Source organism: Nymphaea colorata, chromosome 7 (assembly GCF_008831285.2).
Source record: "Nymphaea colorata isolate Beijing-Zhang1983 chromosome 7, ASM883128v2, whole genome shotgun sequence".
NCBI classification, from domain to species: domain Eukaryota; kingdom Viridiplantae; phylum Streptophyta; class Magnoliopsida; order Nymphaeales; family Nymphaeaceae; genus Nymphaea; species Nymphaea colorata.
Window position 1 is genome coordinate 2366287 of NC_045144.1, and position 23274 is coordinate 2389560.

At 38.4% G+C, this 23274-nt stretch overlaps 1 long non-coding RNA gene across 1 annotated transcript; it reads left to right on the forward strand.

Moving 5' to 3' along the window:
- The first annotated feature begins 11523 nt into the window (after positions 1–11523).
- On the forward strand, positions 11524–13150 carry LOC116258034 (uncharacterized). Its single transcript, XR_004173582.2, has 3 exons — positions 11524–12068; positions 12680–12796; positions 12882–13150. It is a non-coding gene; the product is annotated as an uncharacterized LOC116258034 (long non-coding RNA).
- Positions 13151–23274: the final 10124 nt, after the last annotated feature.

The window sequence follows — 23274 nt, forward strand, 5'->3', positions numbered from 1 at the left end:
TTTCTCTTCCCCATCTGAGAGAGACCTCAAGCGCGCCGCAAAGACCCTAGAAGATCCTACCGCGATCTACCGTCCAATTCCTCAGATGGATTCAGGAACGCTTCCACTACAGTTTAAGCTTATTTTGTTTAATTCAATGATTTAGCATGAGCATGATCATGTTTTAGGGCATATCGTTTGTGTATGTATGAAGAGGAAAAATCCCAATAATTGGTATCAGAGCCCTAGTTCATTGTTAAATCGTAGAACTTTTTTGGTGATTTCGTGCGTTCTTCCCGTTCGGATGTTTCCCTTTTGCTTCTGCTGCAAGTTTTTCAAAAAAAAAAAAGGTGAGCAACGGAAGCCGTCGGGCTCCCATTGCAGCCACCTAAGGAAAACGGAAGGGGAACAGAGAAGAGCGACGGAGGTCCTTGTGGGCGACAGTTTCTAGCTGTCAGGCAGGCATTGGCCGGCGACCCACCGCCGGCCACCCACACAGTTGGGTGGCCTGCCGGTAACCCCATTTTCGTTCGTTGTAGCCATTGAAGAGGAAGAAGAAGGGATAGGGTCGGCAGAGAGGGGCAATGACAGGGAGGGGCGACGACCATCGAAAGGCGACCACCGGCGACATAGCTGTCGCCGGACGGACCCGCGCGACCCACCGACGCCCACCCAAGGTCGCCGGTGGCTTCCTTGCCGCTGCAACAGCCGCCCAAAACCAGAAAGGGGCAGATATGAAAACGGGACGAAAGCCAGCCTAATTGGCCGGTTGACAGCGGGCGTCGGCCCGCCATCGAGGCGAGCGATGGCCTGTGGCTCTGGCGGCACCCGTCGGCGGCCATCCACGCTGTTGGGTGGCCTGCCGCTTGAGCTTCACTGCCTGCGACCGCTCGCGCGGTCGAGTGGAAGGGTTGGACTGGGTCGGGTCTTGACAGACCCGATCTGGATCCATCAGGCTTTTTTTAAAAAAAATTGCCACCTCGCGCCCGAGCCCCTGCGTTTAATTTTTCGGACCGGGTCGGGTCCTGTCACACCCAACCCGTATCCATGCGGTTTAATTTTAAAACAAAACCGGTTCATTCAGTTTTTCAAACCGGTTCATTAAGTATAGAACCAATGCAGTTCGATTCAGAATCGATTCGGACCTTTTGGGACCGGTTCAGACTTTTTGGGGACTGATTCGTATCTTTTAGAACCGATTCGGACCCTTTTCAGACCGATTCAGGGCTTTTCAGACCGGTTCATTCAGTTTTTGAACCGATACGGTCTAATTTTGACCGGTTCGTCCAATTTTTAAACCGGTTCAGCCCTATTTAGGGCATTATGGGTGCTTTTGTTGTGGTTTAGGATTTATGAGGCCATTTTAAAGCCAACTCAGTGATTCTTGATTCACTTAAGCACGATTAGGGTACCAGTTTATAAAATTTTGGACTCTTTTGGGCCCATATCATTGAATCATTTGGTTTTGGATTCAATGTAGGGATAATGTTGTATGCAATTTTAATTTATGTATCATGTTTTGCATGTTATTAAAATTGTGGGTGTCATTTAGATGAATGTTTGGATTATGAATTTGATCTTTGGCCATGTCTATTGTTCGAAATGAGTAGGTTTGTACTTTATGTCGCCAAAGTGACCTCTATTGTACGAATTTGCCTGATGATAGTATACTTGATCCATGCGGGCAATGATCAACTCAAAGGAGGATTGTTGTTTGGTCAGGTTTAAGTATACAGGACAATGAATATGTGATAATTTTCAGGTTTCCATGTGAATAACAAGTCAATCCAAAGATAGGCTCGTTGTTTGAGAGGGTTAATTATCCATATTCATTGTTAACCAAGGATACCACTTGCAGTTAGTATTTCAATCTAAAGATTGGATATTAACGTTGCACCGGTATCTTGTGATGGGTTTTTTGGGCCATTGTGTTTAAATTCGTTTATATTTGTTGTTTCATCTTTGTACATGTATTGATTGTGAGCATGCTTTGGTTTGTTCTTTGTACAGTGAGTTCTGCTTCCATGATATTTGCAAATTTGAGTATTATTCTTGAGTTCAATGATTCGATTTTTATATGTAAGAAAAGAAAGACTATTAAGGAAGTTGTAGTTGACCTGTCATCCATTAAGAAACAGAAAAAGTATAAAGAAAGCCAATCAGACTGCTTCTTTTGTAAGGGTGAAGGTCATATAAAGAGGTATTGTACTAAGTTTCACGTATGGCATGAAAAGAAGGGTATACTTCTCACTTTGGTTTGTTCTGAGGTTAATTTAACTTCAGTACCCAGAGACACTTGGTGGGTAGATTCAAGTGCTATTACTCATATAAGTGTCTCTATCCTAAATTATCGAATGCCAAATGATGCTGAAAGATTTATCTATGTGAGCGATGACAAGAAGGCGAAAGTTGAAGCCATAGCAGATTTTCAGTTATTGCTAAAGACTGGTTGTTATTTGAATTTGACAGAAACTTATGTGGTACCATCTTTTAGACGAAATTTAGTTTTTATTTCCTCGTTGGACAAATTTGGTTATTATTGTTCATTTGGAGGAAGTAAATTTAAGTTATTTCTGCACTCAAATTTGATAGTCACTAGTTCTTTATCTGGTAGCAATAACCTCTATTTGCTTGATACGGTTTCTTCATATCATGAAACCTTGCATGTTACGTCTAGTGGTACTAAAAGAAAATTAGCCAATGAGAATTTTGCTATGTTATGACATAGACACTTAGGACATATCTCTGAAAAGAAAATAAAAAGGCTTATGTCAAATGGAATTCTTGAGTCCCTTGATTTTGCAGACTTTAATGTTTACATTGAATGTATAAAGGGAAAATGAACAAACATTAAGAAAACAGGTGCAAGTAGAGCTTCAGATGTCTTAGAACTGATTCATACAGATGTTTGTGGTCCATTCCCTACAGCTTGTTGGAATAGACAACAATATTTTATCACTTTCATAAACGATGATTCTCGTTATGGCTACCTATATTTGATTTATGAGAAGTCTCAATCCTTAGACGTTTTCAAGTCATTTAAAGCCGAAATTGAGAATCAATTAAACAAATGATTAAAGTCGTTAGATCTGACCGTGGTGGTGAATACTAAGGTAGATTTGATGGATCAGGTGAACAATGTCCAGGGCCTTTCGCTACGTACCTAGATGAATGCAGTATAGTCCCTCAATACACCATGCCAGGTTCTCCAAGAATGAATGGTGTAGCTGAGAGACGAAACATGACTCTTATGGATATGGTAAGGAGTATGATTAATCATTCTACCTTACCAGCGTCCCTTTGGGGAGAGACATTAAAGACTGCAACTTATATTCTAAATAGAGTACCATCAAAAGCAGTACCGAAAACCCCATATGAATTATGGACATGCAAAATGCTTAGTATGAGGCATTATCATATTTGGGGATGTCTAGCTGAAGCGAGGCCATATAGGCCAAACGAAAGGAAACTGGACTCTAAGACGGTTAGCTGTTACTTTGTTGGGTATTCTGATAGGTCAAGGGGTGATTAGTTTGGGGGGGGGGGGTGATTAGGTTAGAAGCATTGCCTTTGAAGAGGGACCTGAGTCCACTCATATGGATGTTGTAAGCAATAGTCATGTATTCATTCCTGCCATTGTTCCATTAACATATTCAGAAGAAGGCAATGATGTCGATCTCCTTATTGAAGAACAAACTCAACAACCTCAAGAAAATCAAGTAGAGGTGCCACTGAGGAGATCCACTAGAAAGAGGAGAAATACAATTTCAAATGATTTTGTCTATCTCCAAGAACATGATGTTGATATGGGCTTAATGGAAGATGATCCTATCAACTTCCAGCAAGCAGTAAAGAGTTCTAAATCTCATAAGTGGATAAATACCATGAATGAGGAGATAAAGTCCATGATGGACAATGAAGTATGAGATATTGTTCCCTTGCCTGAAGGTGTGAAACTCATTTGTTGTAAATGTATATTTAAAACCAAGAGGGATTCATTAGGAAACATCGAAATGTATAAGGCATATCTTGTTGCAAAGGGCTTTATTCAAAAGGAAGACATTGATTATATAGAGACTTTCTCTCCAGTTTCGTCGAAAGACTCTTTCAGGACCATAATGACACTCGTGGCCCATTTTGATTTAGAGTTGTGTCAGATGGATGTAAAGACAACGTTTCTAAATGGAGACATTGATGAAACGATATATATGGTGCAACCAGAAAACTTTGTTTCAAGAGATGCAAAGAAAATGGTCTGCAAACTTAAGAAATCCATCTATCTGCTAAAGCAAGCTTCCCGTCAGTGGTATTACAAACTTCATCAAGTTAAAGTTTCATTTGGCTTTGAAACTAATATGGTTGATGAATGTGTGTACCAAAAGTTCAGTGGGGGTAAATTTATCTTTCTGGATTTATATGTCGATGATATATTGCTGGCAAGTAATGATGTGGGCATATTGCATAAAACTAAGAAATTTTTATCAACAAAGTTTGACATGAAGGATCTTGGTGATGCATTTTTTGTATTAGGGATCCAAATATTTCGAGATCGTTCTCGGGGTATTATTAGATTATCACAAAAAACCTACATTGATAAGGTGCTTCAGCGATATGGCATGAAGGATTGTAAACCAGGAGATACTCCAGTTGCTAAAGGAAACAAGTTTAGTCTCAAACAGTGCCCTAAAAATGAAATCGAATCTAAGGAAATGGAAATGATTCTCTATTCGTCTGTTGTGGGAAACCTTATGTATGCTCAGGTTTATACTCGTCCGGATATTGCATTTATCGTTGGAATGTTAGGTAGATACTTAAGTAATCCAGGTATGAATCATTGGAAAGCAGCCAAAAGGGTATTGAGGTACCTACAGAGAACAAAAAATTTTATGCTCACATACAAGAAGTCAGACCAGTTGAAGATCATTGGGTATTCAGATTCTAACTTCGCTGGGTGCCAAGACAGTCGCAAGTCTACTTCAGGCTATGTATTTCTATTGGCTGGAGAAGCTATATCCTGGAAAAGTGTCAAACAGACACTTGTAGCTACTTCAACCATGGCAGCAGAATTCATAGCATGTTACGAGGCATCCAATCATGCCTTGTGGTTGCAGAATTTTGTCACGGGGCTGCGCATTGTGAATGGTATAGAAAGACCACTAAGGTTATTGTGTGACAGTAATTCAACAGTCATGTACTCTAATAACAGCCACAGTTTGTCAAAGTCGAAACACATCGACATTAAGTTTTTTGCTGTTAAAGAAAGGATACAGAATGGTCAGGTGTCTTTAGAGCATATTGGGACAGACTCTATGATTGGAGATCCGCTTACCAAAGGTTTAACACCTAAGGTCTTTCACGAACATGTTGTTCGTATGAGGGTGTTGCCTTTAGATGATGTGCTGGTTTAGTGAGAGTTTGTATTTTGTTTGCTCTTATGTATGGACACATATTCAGTTTTCTGCATAATAAAGTTTAAAGTTCTTTGGTTCCATTCTGTATTTATGTGTTTTTTGATTTTCATAAGGTTTTAAAGTTGGACCAGTTGAGAATAGACATGTTGTAATCACATTACATGTAATTCTCATGCTATACATCCATATCAGATCTATGTCATTGGTTGTGTTAACATTTGTGATCATTGAAGGTTTAACTAATTTTAATGTCGCGAAAGCCGCTTTGGTTCTGTGCTGATATGATCATAGACGAGATTGGTGAAAATGATGTTTAATAAGATAGCAGTTATGAACTCGTAAGGTTTTATGTAATGTCTGAATGTATAAAGACATATTTGGCCAAAGTGGGAGATTGTAAGATCATTCGGTGAGCCGGCATATGTCTATGAGGAATTTCAGACATTATGGCTGTCTTAAGGTAAATATCCGCTTAAGTAATTGCGTTTTGGGATATTACGTCATTTTAGATGGTATGAGGTAATTTTGAAACGTATAGATACCAGTATGCAATTACAGACTCTTTGATAGGTGGAATCCGTAATTGCCCTTAATATAAAATGGTAGTGGTCCATGGGGTCGTGCAATGGTTGTCTGAAACATTGGTTTCTAGGGTTTTCCTCTTCCCCATCTGAGAGAGGCCTCAGGCGCACAACAAAGACCCTGGAAGATCCTATCGTGATATACCGTCCAGTTCCTCAGATGGATTCAGGTATGCTTCCGCTACAGTTTAAGCTTATTTTGTTTAATTCAATGATTTAACGTAAGCATGATCCTGTTTTAGGGCATATCGTTTGTGTATGCATGAAGGGGAGAAATCCCAACATCAAAATCTATTTCTCTTAATCTTAACAGTTACCCTAAAAGCTTGATCAATATAACAGAAGAGGTTTGGAAACAAAACTAGAAGGCAGAGCTGCAGAGAGAACCCAACATGAATATCTTAATTGTATATACCAAAACAAAACTAAAAATGAACGGAGAAATAGATCAAAACAAGCAAAACAATTTTGTCCGCAACAATGACAAAAAGAGAGTAGGCAACAATGAAAAAACAAGGCAATACCCTGTTTAGTGGTGGCTGGTGGGGCTCACGATCGCCTGCGCTGTGGGCCAGGGCAGGAAGGAAGCTAGCGAGAGAGAGCGCACGAGAAAGAGGGTGGGGCCGCCGGCCGGCAATGGCCTGCGTGTGGACCAGAGAGGGCACGACAGAGAGGGCGAGGCCGGCTCTTGCTGTGGGCCAAAGAGGGAGGGAGCGGGCGAGAGAGTCAGGGAGGGCGAGAGAGAGAGAGAGGGCAGCTGGACGGGGCCACAAAGAGAGGGAGCAAGGGAGAGAGAGGGCGGGGCCGGCGAGGGTAGGTAGGGTCAAAGAGAGAGGGCGCGAGAGAGAGGATAGGGCAAGACGAGAGAGAGGGCGCGAGAGAGGGGTAGGGCAAGACGAGAGGGGAGGGAGAGGGTAGGGCGAGACGAGAGGCGAGAGGGAGAGGCAGGGCGAGATGAGAGGGAGAGGGAAGGGCAAGACGAGAGGGAGAGGGCCAGAGAGAAGGAGCGTGGGAGAGAAGGTAGGGCCAGAGAAAAGGAGCGCGAGAGAGAGGGTAGGGCCAGAGAGAAGGGGCGCTCGGGCCAAACTAATAGTTTTTGAATTTTTACATGAATTTTTTTTTTTCCGTCGGCTGGGGTAGGGCCATGGCCCAGGCCGCCCCCCCCTCCCTCCGCCCATGGTGATAGGATCTATTTATGTAATTTTGATTGTCATTAAGGGACATTAAAGTGACGTCAACCACTATTAGTGGTTAATATCGTCTTGTCACAACAAAAAAGTAAAACAACTACTTGTTGAAAAATAAAATATGTAAAATGTTAATGGGAAATATTAGATAATATGAATCAAACTTAACATTTAACAACTGAATACAAAATAACTCTACTGGAATAAGGGAAACGACTAATCGATTTGCAAACAAATTCAATTGGAATCATCGATCGGGGTTTATAACACTGCCCAATATATATCACTTAAGCTGCAATTATTTTTTTGACGCTTGGGACGGTTCTCTGAAATTTATTGCCCGGTTCTCTGAAATTTATTGCCAAATAGAAGTGGGAGGATGAGATCAATTCGGCTGCCATCACGTGGCTTGCTGCTATAAATTTAATTATTTCCCATGCTTGTGCAGGCGATGTACGGATGCCAGCGCTGCATGGCCATTTATTTTCAATCCATCATTGGGGTCAAAGGACCATACTGTGAGAGTGAGAGTGAGTTAAGTTGGGTGTAAAGAAGGGAAAGATATTTTGGTAATTTGTTAAAAAAATGTTTTTTTACATTCGTTGTACTTTTTTCGATTTAATTTTTTGTCTTTACTAGTTATGAACTATATTGACCCGTGAAAATTTGTCCACCAATATGACACATATAACAAGGTTTGGGAAACTTTACCAGCAAAAGGGTCAAGACTATTGAATATTTGAATTGAAGAATTTGAAGAGGATAACATCTTTGAGATTATTGCCATATCTTGCCAAGTTTGAAATGTTAGGGATGTAATGAGATGACAGCTCATAAAAGACAACATAGGATATCTTAAAATGAAAAAAAACATTGTCTGCTGGTATTAGATGATACTCACAAGATTATACAGCTTACATAATTAAGCCCCTTTGGCAATATTTATTATGTGCCCATCTATTGAATCCAGTAAGTCTGGGAGATGCTGGTGAGCAAAATAAGCTTTCAACCAATGATCTAGAACCATAAAAAATTGCTTATGAAGGCAACTACATATTATACACCAATATGAACAAATGTTGTTTGCTAAGATGGCATCACAAGTATGAGCCGACACTTTCCATGATATGTATACCAAAGGGACATACATATACTAGAAGAGTTGCACTTGAGAACTTTGTCTCCTAGCATGGGCACTTATACAAGAGATGTATGAGGAAGTAGATACCGATCTGCACCAGTGGGTCGTCTTAGTTACGTGAAGGGAAAAAAGAAAAACAACAGTCTACAAAGTGAGAATCAACATGAATACCATCAAAATTCTCTATCTAAATTTAAAAAACATTCTCTTCAAAGGCCTCAAGTTAGTTCAACATGTAGCATGGACAATTATTAGCCAGTGAAACACTATAATGCATGGAGAATTGTTAAGATATCTTGAAAGGAAAATTGTAACCAGCTATAACTAAACCTGATCATAATGCAAACAAAACATAATGAAACTTTCATATCATGCTAATTGATTTCATATGTTTCTTTATGACTGATACATTGTCCACAATACTCCATGATGTTGAGTCGATGGAAAAAGGAAGGGCATGAGTTCAGGTATGTTGTCTTTCTCCATGGCCTTTGGTTGTGCAGAAACTAAAAAGTTTGAGTGACCAAGGAACATTTGATAAAGAGCACTTGCAAGTGATCCAAAGGTGATGTGATAATCTGGTTCATTTGAGAAGAATTCGTTGATGTCTGGCAAGATTTTCATGAACACTGTATTTGGAAGAAGAAAACTTATAAAGGATGGGTCTAAAGGAAACATTGACACCACTTTGTTTGTATTAGCCCTAACAAAATGTATCTTTTCCTAGTTTTAATATCATTGTTGAGCTTTTTGTATCTTGTAGCTTTCATTCCTTGAACTAGTTGCCATAGAACTCAACCTACCTTCAACTATTGATAAAAAAATTGATTACTCCCTATTCAATAAACTTTTTCTTCTTTTTGGATTTGCAAGGAAAGATACCTCATATGCTGGCAGTTAATTTCTTTATATTCTTATGAAACTTGGCAGTGAATCACAAAGGCATCTAGAGGGCTGTTTATAGGAATATTGGCATCACTCTCTTTTGAATGCAACACTTTAGGTAACTATAATGTGTTATTAACGTCATATTTTTGAAAGTAATTATGTTGTCTTACATTGATCAAATTACAACATATTTGTGCTTAAGCATTTGCTCTTCTATCATTTGTCGCAGGTTTCATGCTCTGTTTCTCAAACCCAAGAAGGATCATAGGTATTGTACCTACTGAACTTCTACCACCATTCTATTGGCTATAGAGCCTTCACCTTGAGCATTTTTAATGCTTTTAAAGGGTTGAACATCATTCAAAAGGAATTGTAATCAAAGCCATCATCTACCACCATATCTACCACCATTCTGTTGGCTACAAGAAACCATCTTGAGCACTTAAGATTGTAATCAGCTAATTCTATGTTGGGTTATGTTTTACATGCCAGCTATGAAATATGTGATTTACTAAATCTTAGGTGGTCTCTATGAGTTTTCTTGGTGCAAAATTTTCACGCAGCCTACACTTTTTTTTTTCTTTTTTTTTTTTTATAGAGAATTAGAAAATTTGTTACAAAGTTATCAATTTGGAAACAAGAAAGTGAGCTATTGGTGATGGGTTCAAAAATGTTGTTTATGAAATTGTTGTGCACTTTACACATTGCTGATTTCTGAGGTAGTATAGAAATACATTTATGTTTGCTTTTCTTATGCTCTTTTTATGGATATCGGCTTTGATTCTTTCTAGTTTTTACAGCTTCATGACTGTTTTCATTCAAATTGCATCTTATAGAATTTGAATTGTGTGGATACTATATGTAGGAACTTCAGTGTAGAGATCAAAGTATCTTGGGCCTATCTCATGAACAGATCAGAAATAGATTTCTAACAAAACTTTATGGTCTAATCACTGATTCGTCTGGTGCTAAAATGTTTAATCATTTACTAAAGCTACCAGACCGAAAATTTATGACGTTCCAAAAAAAATTAATAGATCTAATGTTACACTCAATAAAGATTTATGATAGATGTATAGGGTGTACCCAATGAGTACGAGCGTGTCCTACAGATGTCCTAGAAATGATACCTTGGGACAGATGTAAAGCTAAGTAAATTGCTTTTGCACCAACAACTGAGGACTGTGTAGGTTGTAAGAGATGTGAATCTGTTTGTCCAACGGATTTCTTAAGTATACGGGTTTATTTATGGCATGAGACAACCCGTAGCATGGGTCTAACTTATTAATACATTACAAAAAACTCCCCTTGAATCCATTTGATTCCTCTTTACCGACAAAAACCCGTACTCGATAAATAAAAAAATCCAAGTGCGGATTTTTTTGGTCAAATCAAAGTGTATTTTGTTTACTATGAGTGATTTCTATTGGTTAACAATCATTGTTGTTTTGTCCATATCCACGCGTTCCTTAATTGCTCTTTTCCCTCATAGAGGAAATAAGGTAGTTCGATGATATACTATTTGTGCAGTTATTTGAACTCCTTCTAACGACCTACGTATTCTGTTATCATTTTAAATTGGACGATCCATTAATCCAATTGGAAGAAGACTTTAACTGGATAAATCTTTTTGATGTTCACTGGAGACTTGGAATCGACAGACTTTCTATAGGACCCATTTTATTGACAGGATTTATCACTACTTTAGCTACTTCAAATTCGCGATTGTTCCATTTCCTGATGTCAATGTACAGTGGTCAAATAGAATCATTTTCTTCTCGAGACCTCTTTTATATATATATATATATATATATATATATATATATATATATATAATATATATATATAGACACACACACATTATTTACTTTATGAATATTTATCTATGTTACGAATATTTAATTTTTAGTATTGATCTGAAGTTGTGTTATTATGTTAAAGCTAATTTTGTTCTTGGCTTTTGTGTTGGTAATTAATGTGGTTCTTCCCTTTAATGTAGTATAATTAATATATTAATGGGAAGAATGAGATACTACAAAGAAAAGTTTAATACTGACATAACGGTCACCTTATGGACTGAAGATGGACAATAAAATTAAATAACGTAACTTTTAGGGTGCCGATCAGAAAGTTTTTTTTATGTATCCGGTACCCAGGGGAAGGGCAAAAGACGATGGACATAATTGCCGTACAAAAGAGAATGCAATAACACATACTCGTGCGAGGACTGCAAGAGAGAGAGAGAGAGTTGCTCCTCATTCAATCTTCCCCACCAAGAAAAGCGCCGTCACCAATGATTTGCGTATATGGATAGTGGGGAGTCATAACGGATACCATGTGTGCAGAGGAGTTTTCTCTCTCTCTCTCTCTCGTTTTTTCCCCTGTGCTCCTCGGTGATCCTTTCAATACAAATCCAAAACGAAAATCAAAGATGATAAGGTCTTGTTGGCAACAGGGAAGAAATTGTGCTGAATGAGTTGTCCATGGAGAATTTATCTGGGAGTGCAAACAAGCCCTTAACGAAGTTGTCTAAACACAACTGGGTTACTGAACTGGATTGGATCTTGAACTGAATCCAGTCATGGGGCTTCGTCCAGTTAAAAATGAAATTGGTGGGGAAGACCAGTTTCGGGCCTTTCGGCTTCGCGGAAGCATTCTCTGTCCGGTGCGTGGAATAGAGGATAAGCAAAGAAGGGAACAAGCGCTGGCATGGTCCGGACGATAGCCTATTAGCCTTCCCTTGTTCAACTTCTTTTCTCTCCATGCAGATTGTTCGTTATCCCCTGATCTCTCTACCGGGAGTTCCCCGAGATCAGCTGGAGTTTGGTCGGAGAACGGTCTTCTTGGGGCATCGGACACTGGAAATCACCGCACCAACTAGGTTAACTTGTCAGCATTGTTTCGTTTCATCAACTATGATGAAGCATGTTTCTCTTGTGTTCATATGTGTTTCTTTTACCTGGTTTGGTTCCATTCTCTATTCACATGGATGCTGCTAGGGTTGGAAAGAAGATCTTAATGTAGAGTGCAGATGGCATAAAGGTGACACTATTGCTCTTTGTGATGAATGTGGATTCATGAGAATAAGTACTATAAAAGCAATGTAAAAAAAGAAAGTATTAGTAAAAAGAGTATCTGGAATACCAAAATCTGTTTTTCATGATATTTATACGGGATTAAATTAGAATTTTGGTGAATTTTTGTTGCAAGATGATAAAGAATATAAAATCAGATGTATCAACTGTTGTTCAAGCTGATGAGTTTGATTACAAGGATTCTGTTGATAGCTCTGTCTCATAGCACCAGGGCACAAAATATCTCTTTGAAGATGGGTAGCGATTGGTAAACAGTCTGCCGATCTACTTGTCGCACCTGTTGCGTTAAGTTTGCCAAATGCTAGTGAAGCTTTTCTTGCGGAAAATTGGCCCTGTGAACTAGAACGCCAAGTGCTTCATGCAATTTATTAGTTAAGTTGCTTCTCTGAACATGCAGGTGTTCCGTCTCTTTGGAACTGGTGTAGTTGGTGCAACCATCTGTCTGTACATAGAGCAATATGGAAACGATTCTTCAAAGACAGGATGAGATTCTCAAGAAACACTGGCTCATCTGGTACAAGAAGTTCACGAATATCTTACAAACATATTTTACATGTTTGAAAATCACTGGTATGCCATCTAATGTGATTAAATTTTAGGTGGAAGTCGCGTTGAAGCTTTCCAAGATGCATGAGTTCACCAGCCACTCTACTCCTACAGTTATGACTTGAGTGACATATAGCCACTTATGCAGGCATGAATTTTTGAACAAAGGGCTGATGAATCTATGATTCAACTTTGCTTGAGAATAACGTCAAGAACCATGAAGCTCCCAATCATGTGGAGTGTTTGCATAGTTTTGCTGCTGGGCAAGCAACTCTACAGCTATGCTATGTTAAATATATAAATGAACTTTGCCACTATGTTACTTTCTGCCTCAGTGAGCCTCTTATGAGGCATAGATCTCTCTCTCTCTTTCTCTCTCCATGTGTGTGTGTGTGTGTGCATGGGGAAGCTTTTTGGCATGGGACGTTCACGTGGACCATTCGCTTCAATGAGCCTTTTATATGGTAGGTGTCTCTCCCTCCCTCTGAATAGCAGCTGTCAGTTCTGCTGAAGGCATGGGATGGCCACGTAGATTGGTATCAGAATGTTGACATTGAATAATGCCTCCTCCAATTTCTTGTCCTGTTGGCGAGCTTCATTAGTTTCTTTGACTTTCAAGTGTCTTCAAGGTTTGAGCCTTTGGTTGTTTGATACCAGCTTGTTTCCATTTTCACATCCCTGTAAAGTCCTACTGGAACCTTTTCAAAAAAGGGAAAGTCTGTTTCCGTCTGTTGCAAACTTTTTCTTGGATTGAAGCTACCTAATTAATATACTAATCTAGTTAATTCTCAAACTATTGCAACTGGTGGAGGCATTATGTTGTTTTTGATCCATTGGATGGCTCTTCCAACATTGATAGTGATGTTTCAATTAGAATTCTTCCAACATTCATTGTGGCTGTTATCAGGTATTTTACGGTCAAAAAACATGTTGGCTTATATAAAAATTCTGAATTTTTGTTGTAAAAACCAACTTATTTTTTAAATTACTTTTATGGGAGACAAATTATAACTTCTGGAAAAAGTTAAATGGTAAAAAAATTTTCATAGATGCTACCTCGGATGCCAACCAACTTAGACTAAGAAAGGGCTCATAGATGAGATACTACCATAGGGAGTGGGCTAAGGACAAGCTCTGGCAATTAAGAGAACTGTTATTCTTTGAGAAGCAGTGGTGGTTCTGTTGTTGGCAGTTCTGGGCTTGGGTTCACCAGTTCTATGGCTTATACCTTGAATAGCAGCTGTCAGTTCTGCTGAAGGCATGGGGTGGCCACGTAGATTGGCATCAGAATGTTGACATTGAATATATGCCTCCTTCAATTTCTTGTGCTATTGGCGAGCTTCTATAGTTTGTTTGACTTTCAAGTGTCTTCAAGGTTCGAGGCTTTGGTTGTTAATACCAGCTTGTGTCCATTTTCACATCCTTGTAATGTCCTCATTGGAACCCTATAAAAAAAGGGAAAGTCTGTTTCCGTCTATTGCAAACTTTTGCTTGGATTGAAGCTAGCTAACTAGTATACTAATCTAGTTAATTCTCAAACTGTTGCAACTAGTGTAGGCATTGTGTTGTTTTTGATCCATTGGATGGCTCTTCCAACATTGATAGTGGTGTTTCAATTAGAATCCTTCCAACATTGGTTATGGCAGTTACCAGGTATTGTGTTGTTTACGGTAAAAAAACATGTTGGCATATATAAAAATTCTGATTTTTTTTCGTAGAAGCCAACTTATTTTTTAAATTACTTTTATGAGACACAAATTATAATTTCTGGAAAATTTAAATAGTAAAAAATTTTTCATAGATGCTACCTCAGATGCCAACCAACTTAGACCAAGAAAGGGCTCACAAACAATATCAACAAGGTTCTCAAACAGTGATTGTGAACAGGATAAAGAAACATACGGTTGGTAGTTTCGCTTCCAATGCAAAGACCTATATTGGACTAGCTCTCTTTTCATCAGGTTGAGAAACTGGGCTACCTCAGTTGAGTATGGTGGGGACATCACAAACTAAAAGATTGAAGGGTTCCACACCGCTACTTGAATAGGAAGTAGTGACTTTGTAGATTGAGGACACGGCAAGGCAACCTACATCTCCAAAATGGTATTGGCAATATTGATATCACGACAACAGAGCACTATAGACCAGTAATAACTGGCAGTGGATTTTACAGCTTGGAAGCAAATGACAAAGGCAAGCTGTGGCTCCACAGCTTCTACCGTTTGTCCTCATTGTGATTCTGCCTGATGGATTCTACAAAAAATAGAGCAAGAGAAGAAAGGAAAAAAAGTTTTGGAAAGAGCCGGTGAAAAGTATCAGTTCTACCAGCCCTTCCATGTGCCGGCCGTGGTTTTTCCAACACGGGCAAGCCCGTGCCTGGGTAAAAGCTGGGAATTACCTAAACTTGGAGTCTCCCTTTTTCCTTCTAGGAGGTTTCCACATGATATCAGGAGGTAGATGCAAACAAAGATTCACATTAAATGAGGGAAGAAATGCCTGAAGATTACTTTTCTACTTGTTTGCTGGCACCTGTGGTGGTACCAGAACAAGCTAGTGCATGAGGAAATCTCCTTGCAAGCTAGCAAGCTGAAGGAAGACATTTGGAGGAGTTGTATAGACTCCTTTGTGGGTACTAAATGGTCGAAAGAGGCTGAAGGCAAGTTGCGCTTGTGGATTCAAACTGGGCTGGTTTGTGTAGACAACTGTAGAGGCTCAGCAGACATGCTGATCATCAAAATCATTCTTATAAAGGTGGCAGGCTGTAACAGAGCTGCAGGACAATCTTATTTTAGGGATGGTTTTAAAGGTGTGAAAATTCTGCTAACTCCAAGAGGAGGAGTGTTGGAGCGAGAGGTAGAGGTTCTTGAGAAAATCCTTAATTATCACAAGGATTATGGTGGTCAGATAATCATCTTTTCTTCTGTGGATGTCTTAATCCGGAGGCTCCATCAGCATCTTGAAGGTAGGAACGTGTGGGGTAATTTCAGTAGTCTGTTAGAATCACTGAGACCAGAGTTAAGGAAGCAAAAGAGGATGCTACGGTTGATTTTGGTGTGTTCATCACTGCCCATTACAAGCAGAGTGGTGATTTCTATTGTGCAGATTAACGGTTGTCTATAGTTTGATTTTCCATTTCTGTTTTCTTCTTGTTCTCTTGGAAGGTCGACTCAGCCCTTTGCTGTCAATGACTGTGAAGATTGGCATTTGTATAGTGCCAACAATTCCCAGCATATGTAATTTTGTTTAATAAAGATAGGGGGCTCTAACCCCGATGTTACCTAAAACTCTATAAGCAAGGCCACCGGACCTCGTCCGACTGATTGATAACCTCTTGTTAACTTATAAAGCATTTGGAAATGAGCAAGACATGTTTTAAGGGAGGTTGTGACCAGCTATCCATTGGCCAAAGTCTAGATGGATATTGTGCTAACCCATCCAAACCTTTGGTTCCTTGAATTAAAGATCTGCTGTGACACATGACATTTGCACTTGATCTTGACGTTGCCAAAAGCGCAGTATTTGATTTTTTTTTTCTTTTAAATAGAAGTTCTGAAAATTGTAAGTTGGGGGTGTTTCTAGGAAGGAGGGGAAGCATGAATGGAGGAACTCAACTTTTTAATATAAAAAGATCGTTGAATTTAAAATGAAAAATTCATTCTCATTAAATTTTGCCATCACTCAAATACTTTGTATTCGCTCCATAATCACTTATCTTTCTTTTTCATTGTTTTACTATTTTTTTCATTATTTTCTTCTTTGGGGCAACAGAGTGTGAGTTTGTTCTTGAAAAAAAAAAAAATTATAAAGCACACTTAAAGTCTTAAACTTTCAAGGTAGCAAAAAACTTCTCAAATTGTTTAAAAAGAAAATCATCTGACCTATGTTCTTGTTCTCTTGTATTCAATTTGAGGAAGTAAATAAAAAAAATTGCATGTATCTTTAAAAACCATTTCATCTTCTTTCTTATTGAATCAAACCACTCTTGTAATTGTAAACAAGAGCACGTTTGAGTGGGTATAAAAAATATTTTAAAATGCACTTGGTCACTCCAAGTGAAAGTTTGGGTTGGGGTGGCACTGCTTAGGAGTGGTTTTCGAAAATATTTCAAAATGCATTTAAAGGTTAGCCACGAAATAGTACTGCTCAACTTAGTACCCCACTATGATTCTTATTATTATCTACAAAGCCAGAAGTCATGTGTTTATCGACTCTTTTGTATACAATGTCATCATCGATGAGTTTAACTGCATACTAAACTTGGTAATCTTTCGATACTCATCGTGAATGTCAAGTTATATACCCACTCCGAAGAAGTGACACCCCGACCCAGACTTTCACTTGGAGTAACCATTTGCACTTTAAAATTCTTTGTATACCCATTCAAACGTGCTCTTGTTTACAATTACAAGATTGGTTTGATTCAATAAGAAAGAAGATGAAATGGTTGTAAAAAATACTTTCGAACTTTTTTATTTACTTCCTCAAATTGAATACAAGAGAACAAGAACATAGGTCGGATGATTTTCTTTTCAAACAATTTGAGAAGTTTTTTGCTAACATGAAAGTTTAAGTATCCTTTATAATTATTTTCTTCAATAACAATTCACACTCTATTGCTCCAAAGAAGAAAATAAAGAAACAAATAGTAAAACGATGAAAAAGAAAATACCCAACTTCAATAAACAGTATTTGAGTGATGGAAAAATTTAATGAGAATGAATTTTTCATTTTAAATCAAAGGAGCTTTTTATAATAAAAAGTTGAATTTCTCCATTAATGCTTCCCCTCCATCCTAGAAGCATCCAACTTACAATTTTCAAAACTTCTATTTAAAGAAAAAAAAACTAATACTGCGCTTTTGGCAACGTCAAAATCAAGTGGGAATGTTATGTTTCGCAATCTTTAATTGAATGAACCAACAGTTTGCATGGGTTAGCGCAATATCCATCTGCATTCCAATGGATGGCTGGTCATAGCCTCTCATAAAGATGTCTTGCTGGTTTCCAAAAGCTTTATACCTTAACATTTATACCTTAACAAGAGGTCATCCATCACTCGGATGAGGTCCGAAGGCCCTCCATTTTCCTTGCTTCGGGAGTTTTAGGCTACATTGGGGTTTGGGCCCCCCTACCTTTATTAAACAAGATTACCTATACAGGGAAATGTGAGCACTATACAAATGCCAATCTTCACGGTGATTAACAGCGAAGGGCTGACTCGGCTCTCCAAGAGAACAAGAAGAAAAGAAATGGAAAATCAAAATATAGACTGCTGTAAATCTACACAAAAGAAATCATCACTCTGCTTGTAATGGGCAGCGATGAACACACCAAAATCAACCGTAGCGTCCTCTTTTGCCACCTTAACTATGGTCTCAGTGCCTTCTAACAGACTGCTGCAATTACCCCACACTTTCCTACCTTCAAGATGCTGATGGAGCCTCCGGATTAAGACATCCATATAAGAAAAGATAGTTATCAACCACCATAATCCTTGTGATAATTAAGGATTTTCTCAAGAACCTCTACCTCTCCCTCCAACACTCCTCCTCTTGGAGTTAGCAGAATTTTCGCACCTTTAAAACCATCCCCAAAACAAGATTGTACCGCAGCTCTGTTACAGCCTGCCACCTTTACCAGAATGATTTCGATGATCAGCATATCTGCTGAACCTCTATAGTCGTCTACACAAACCAGCCCAGTTTGAATCCATAAGCGCAACTTGCCTTCAGGCTTGTTCGACCATTTAATACCCACAAATGAGTCTATACAACTCCTCCAAATGTCTTCCTTCAGCTTGCTAACTTGCAAGGAGATTTCCTCATGCACTAGCTTGTTCTGGTACCACCACAGGTGCCAGCAAACAAGTATAAAAGTAATCTTCAAGCATTTCCTCCCTCATTTAATGTGAATCTTTGTTTGCATCTACCTCCTGATATCATGTGGAAACCTCTTAGAAGGAAAAAGGGAGACTCCAAATTTAGGTAATTCCCAGCCTTTACCCAGAAACGGGCTTGCCCATGTTGGAAAAACCACGGCCGGCACATGGAAGGGTCGGTAGAACTGCTACTTTTCACCGGCTCTTTCCAAACTTTTTTAGTTTTCTTCTCTTGCTTTATTTTTTGTAGAATCCATCAGGCAGAATCACAATGAGGACAAACAGTAGAAGCTGTCAAGCCACAGTTTGCCTTTGTCATATGCTTCCAAGCTGTAATAGCCACTACCAGTTATTACTGTTCTATAGTGCTCTAGGGTCGTGATATCAATATTGTCTGTACCATTTACGTATGCAATGTTGGAGATGTAGGTTGCCTTGCCGTGTCCTCAATCTACAAAGTCACCACTTCCCATAGTGCTGTGGAACCCCTCAATCTTTTCGTCCATGTTTTCCCCACCATACTGAACTGAGGTAGCCCAGTTTCTCAATGCCACGAAAAGAGAGCTAGGCCAATATACGTCCTTGCATTGGAAGCGAAACTACCAATTATGTGTTTCTTTATCCTATTCACAATGACGCTTTGAGAACCTTGTTGATATTGTTTTTGACAATGATAGACAAGCTAAGGAAGAATGTAGTTACCTGAGATATATCATGGCCATAGAACTGGTGAACCCAAGCCCAGAACTGCCAACAACAGAACCACCACTGCTTCTCAAAGAATAACATTTCTCTTAATAGCCAGAGCTTGTCCTTAGCCCACTCCCTATGGTAGTATCTCATCCATGAGCCCTTTCTTGGTCTAAGTTGGTTGGCATCCGAGGTAGCATCTATGAAATTTTTTTTACCATTTAACTTTTTCCAGAAGTTATAATTTGTCTCCCATAAAAGTAATTTAAAAAATAAGTTGGTTTCTACAACAAAAATTCAGAATTTTTAAATATGGCAACTTGTTTTTTGACCTAAACAACACAATACCTGGTAACAGCCACAATGAATGTTGGAAGAACTCTAATTGAAACATCACTATCAATGTTGGAAGAGCCATCCAATTGATCAAAAACAACAGAATGCCTCCACCAGTTGCAATAGTTTGAGAATGAACTAGATTAGTATATTAATTAGGTAGGTTCAATCCAAGAAAAAGTTTGCAACAGACGGAAACAGACTTTCCCTTTTTTGAAAGGGTTCCAGTAGGACTTTACAGGGATGTGAAAATGGAAACAAGCTGGTATTAAACAACCAAAAGGTTCAAACCTTGAAGACACTTGAAAGTCAAATAAACTAAAGAAGCTCGCCAACAGGGCAAGAAATTGGAGGAGGCATTATTCAATATCAACACTCTAATACCAATATATGTGGCCATCCCATGCCTTCAGTAGAACTGACAGCTGTTGTTCAGAGGGAGGTAGAGACATCTACCATATAAGAGGCAAATTGAAGCAAATGGTCCACGTGAATTTCCCATGCCAAACCCATGCACACACACACAAACACATGGAGAGAGAAAAAGAGTGAGAGAGATAGAGCTATGCCTCATAAGAGGCTCATTGAAGCAGAAAGTAACATAGTGGCAAATTTCATTTTATATATTTAACATAGCATAGCCGTAGAGTTGCTTGCCCAGCAGCAAAACTGTGCAAACACTCCACATGATTGGGAATTTCATGGTTCTTGACATTATTCTCAAGCGAAGTTGACTCATATACTCATTAGCTCTTTGTTCAAAAATCCCTGCCTGCATAAGTGGCTACATGTCACTCAAGTTATAACTATTGGAACTGAGTGACTGGTGAACTCTTGCATCTTGGAAAGCTTCAACGTGACTTTCACCTAAAATTTCATCACATTAATTAGCATACCAGCGATTTTCAAACATGTAAGACATGTTTGTAAGATGCTTGTGAACTTCTTGTACCAGATGAGTCAGTGCTTCTTGAGAATCCCCTCATGTCTTTGAAGGATCTTTTTCCTATTGCTCTATGTACAGATAGATGGTTGCACCAACTAAAGTAGTTCCAGAGAGATGAAACACCTGCATGTTCAGAGAAGCAACATAACTAATAAATTCCATGAAGTAGTTGGCGTTCTAGTCCATAGGGCCAATTTTCAGCAAGAAAAGCTTCACCTGCATTTGGCAAACTTAACGCAACAGGTGCAACAAGTAGACTGGCAAGCTGTTGTACCAATCTCTCCTCATCTTCAAAAAGATATCGTATGACCTGGTGCTATGAGACAAAGCTATCAACAGAATCCTTGTAATCAAACTCATCATCTTGAACAACAGTTGATACATCTGATTTTATATTCTTTATCATCTTGCAACAAAAAGTCACCAAAATTCTAATTTAATCCCGTACAAATATTCAGAAAAACGGATTTTGGTATTCATTTCTCGATACTCTTTTTACTGATATATTTTTTTTTACATTGCTTTTATAGCACTTATTCTGATGATTTCACATTCATCACAAACAGCAATGGTGTCACCTTTTATACCATCTGCACTTTACATTAAGATTTTCTTTCCAACCCTAGCAGCAAACATTAAGATTTGATACCATCTGCACTCTACATACAAACACAAGAGAAACATGCTTCATCAGAGTTGATGAAACCAAACAATGCTGGCAAGTTAACCAAACAATACGTGTCTAATCCAACAAACACATGGTACTACTTATCACTAATCAATAACAGTGCACTCAGAATGCAATACTATGAAATATGATGCAGAACTGCAAATATCAGCCAGGTTAAACTATTCCATTCCATTCACTGACAGATAAAACTAGTTTAGAAAAGAAAAGTTTGTAAGTAGATCTTTACGAGGAGAAAAATTCCAAGATCCTTTTAAGGGTCTAATCTCTTCCTGTAGAAAAAAAAATTTGAAGGAAATTGTTTGCTTAATTGCTTCCCCATTTTGGAAAGGGAGGTACTTAATCCTGATTGGTGATTCTAAAAATGGATTTTATTAACTATAATAACAAATAAGCAATAGGGAATGATAGATGCAGGAAATTCGAGTATGGAGGCATCAACATTTGCGTTTGAAACAAAAAACCAAGAAGAAAATGAAAATGAGATCAAACTTTGTGAATCTCGTAGTAACAATCCAACATTGCAATCAATCCTTCAAATTTGCCTAACAAAGGAGACAACCTGAAGGATATCATTCCCCTATCTCTAGCATTTGTACTCTTGATCATCCTTCCTTCTCAAGGGGACTCTGCACAATGAAACACTAATGGAAACCTCTGTGTCATCAAATTCAGATGCCGTAATTTATTCTCAATATTTAAATTGAAGAGACTTTGCATGACAACGGTTTTTTACTAATCAATTGATGCATAAAGGGAGAACGTACCATGGAGCAACAAGTGAACAAGTAGCAAATTGTCAATCATAAATGTTACCATTGATTCATCATCCAGCAAAAAATGTTGAGAGCATTGTTGCATCACCTGTAGGTAAGGAGATGTGTTCGATCATTGAGGCCAAAAAATGGCAACAATTTGTTATTAGCATAGATAAATGGAGAGAATGAGGCTAACTTTTGAGCTTTATTGAGCATGTAAAAGGGGTCCGTGGAGGAGCACGGTGATGTATGAAAGTGATGCATAGAGGGAAAGGAAAGAGAGAGAGAGAGAGAGAGAGAGAGAGAGAGAAGAGAATCTTTATGAATTTTTGAGTATGAAACGTAAGCATATAGAGGAAAAAAGGCATCAACTTAAATTATGGGAAAGGAAAAGCCCTACAATATTGGAGGGCCATTTGGTTTAAGAGGTCAGTCTCGACCCATGGCTTTGAAAGTGCCATGACTAAAGTGACTTCAGAACTTCTTTGTGGTGTTGTGATTGCTAAACTTCCTTGTATATTGCTTCTTAAGTATAATGTTTTTAAAATCTATTGATTTGTATGATACTCTTATGACTACTGATGTTTTTTCTGAGATTTTTTGATAAAATTATGCAAGAAGTTAAGCTGGAGAATGTTATGGAATTTGTTATAGATAACGCAGCAAAGTATAAAGCTGCAGGTGAAATATTTGCAGCAAGATATAGGATATTCTATTGGAACCCATGTGCTTCACTCTAAGGTTTGATGTACAAGCCATTTAATTAATGGTTCTCTTATTTGAACGTCTAGAAATTGGATTTGGGTTTCAAAGTCACTTTTGAACTTGAATGAAAATTTGAAATTCAATTTTAACAATCAAAAGCTTGAATTTGTTTGCATCAGAGATTGAGAATTGATCACAGATTCTTTCAAATTATGGAAATTTTGAAGATTGGTTGGGATTTCGATTGAAAACTTGAATTAGCTTAAAATGATAAAAAATTCTTTTGAATTCTAGCAGTTTTGAAGATTTGCATTTGGATTATTGTTTTAGTCTCAGAATTGACATTGGAATTGGGAATTTGTTTTTGGATAGTTGAAATTGATAAGTTGAATTGCTACAATTTTGAAGAAAAATTGATTTGATCCAAAGATAGGAATTGGTAGACA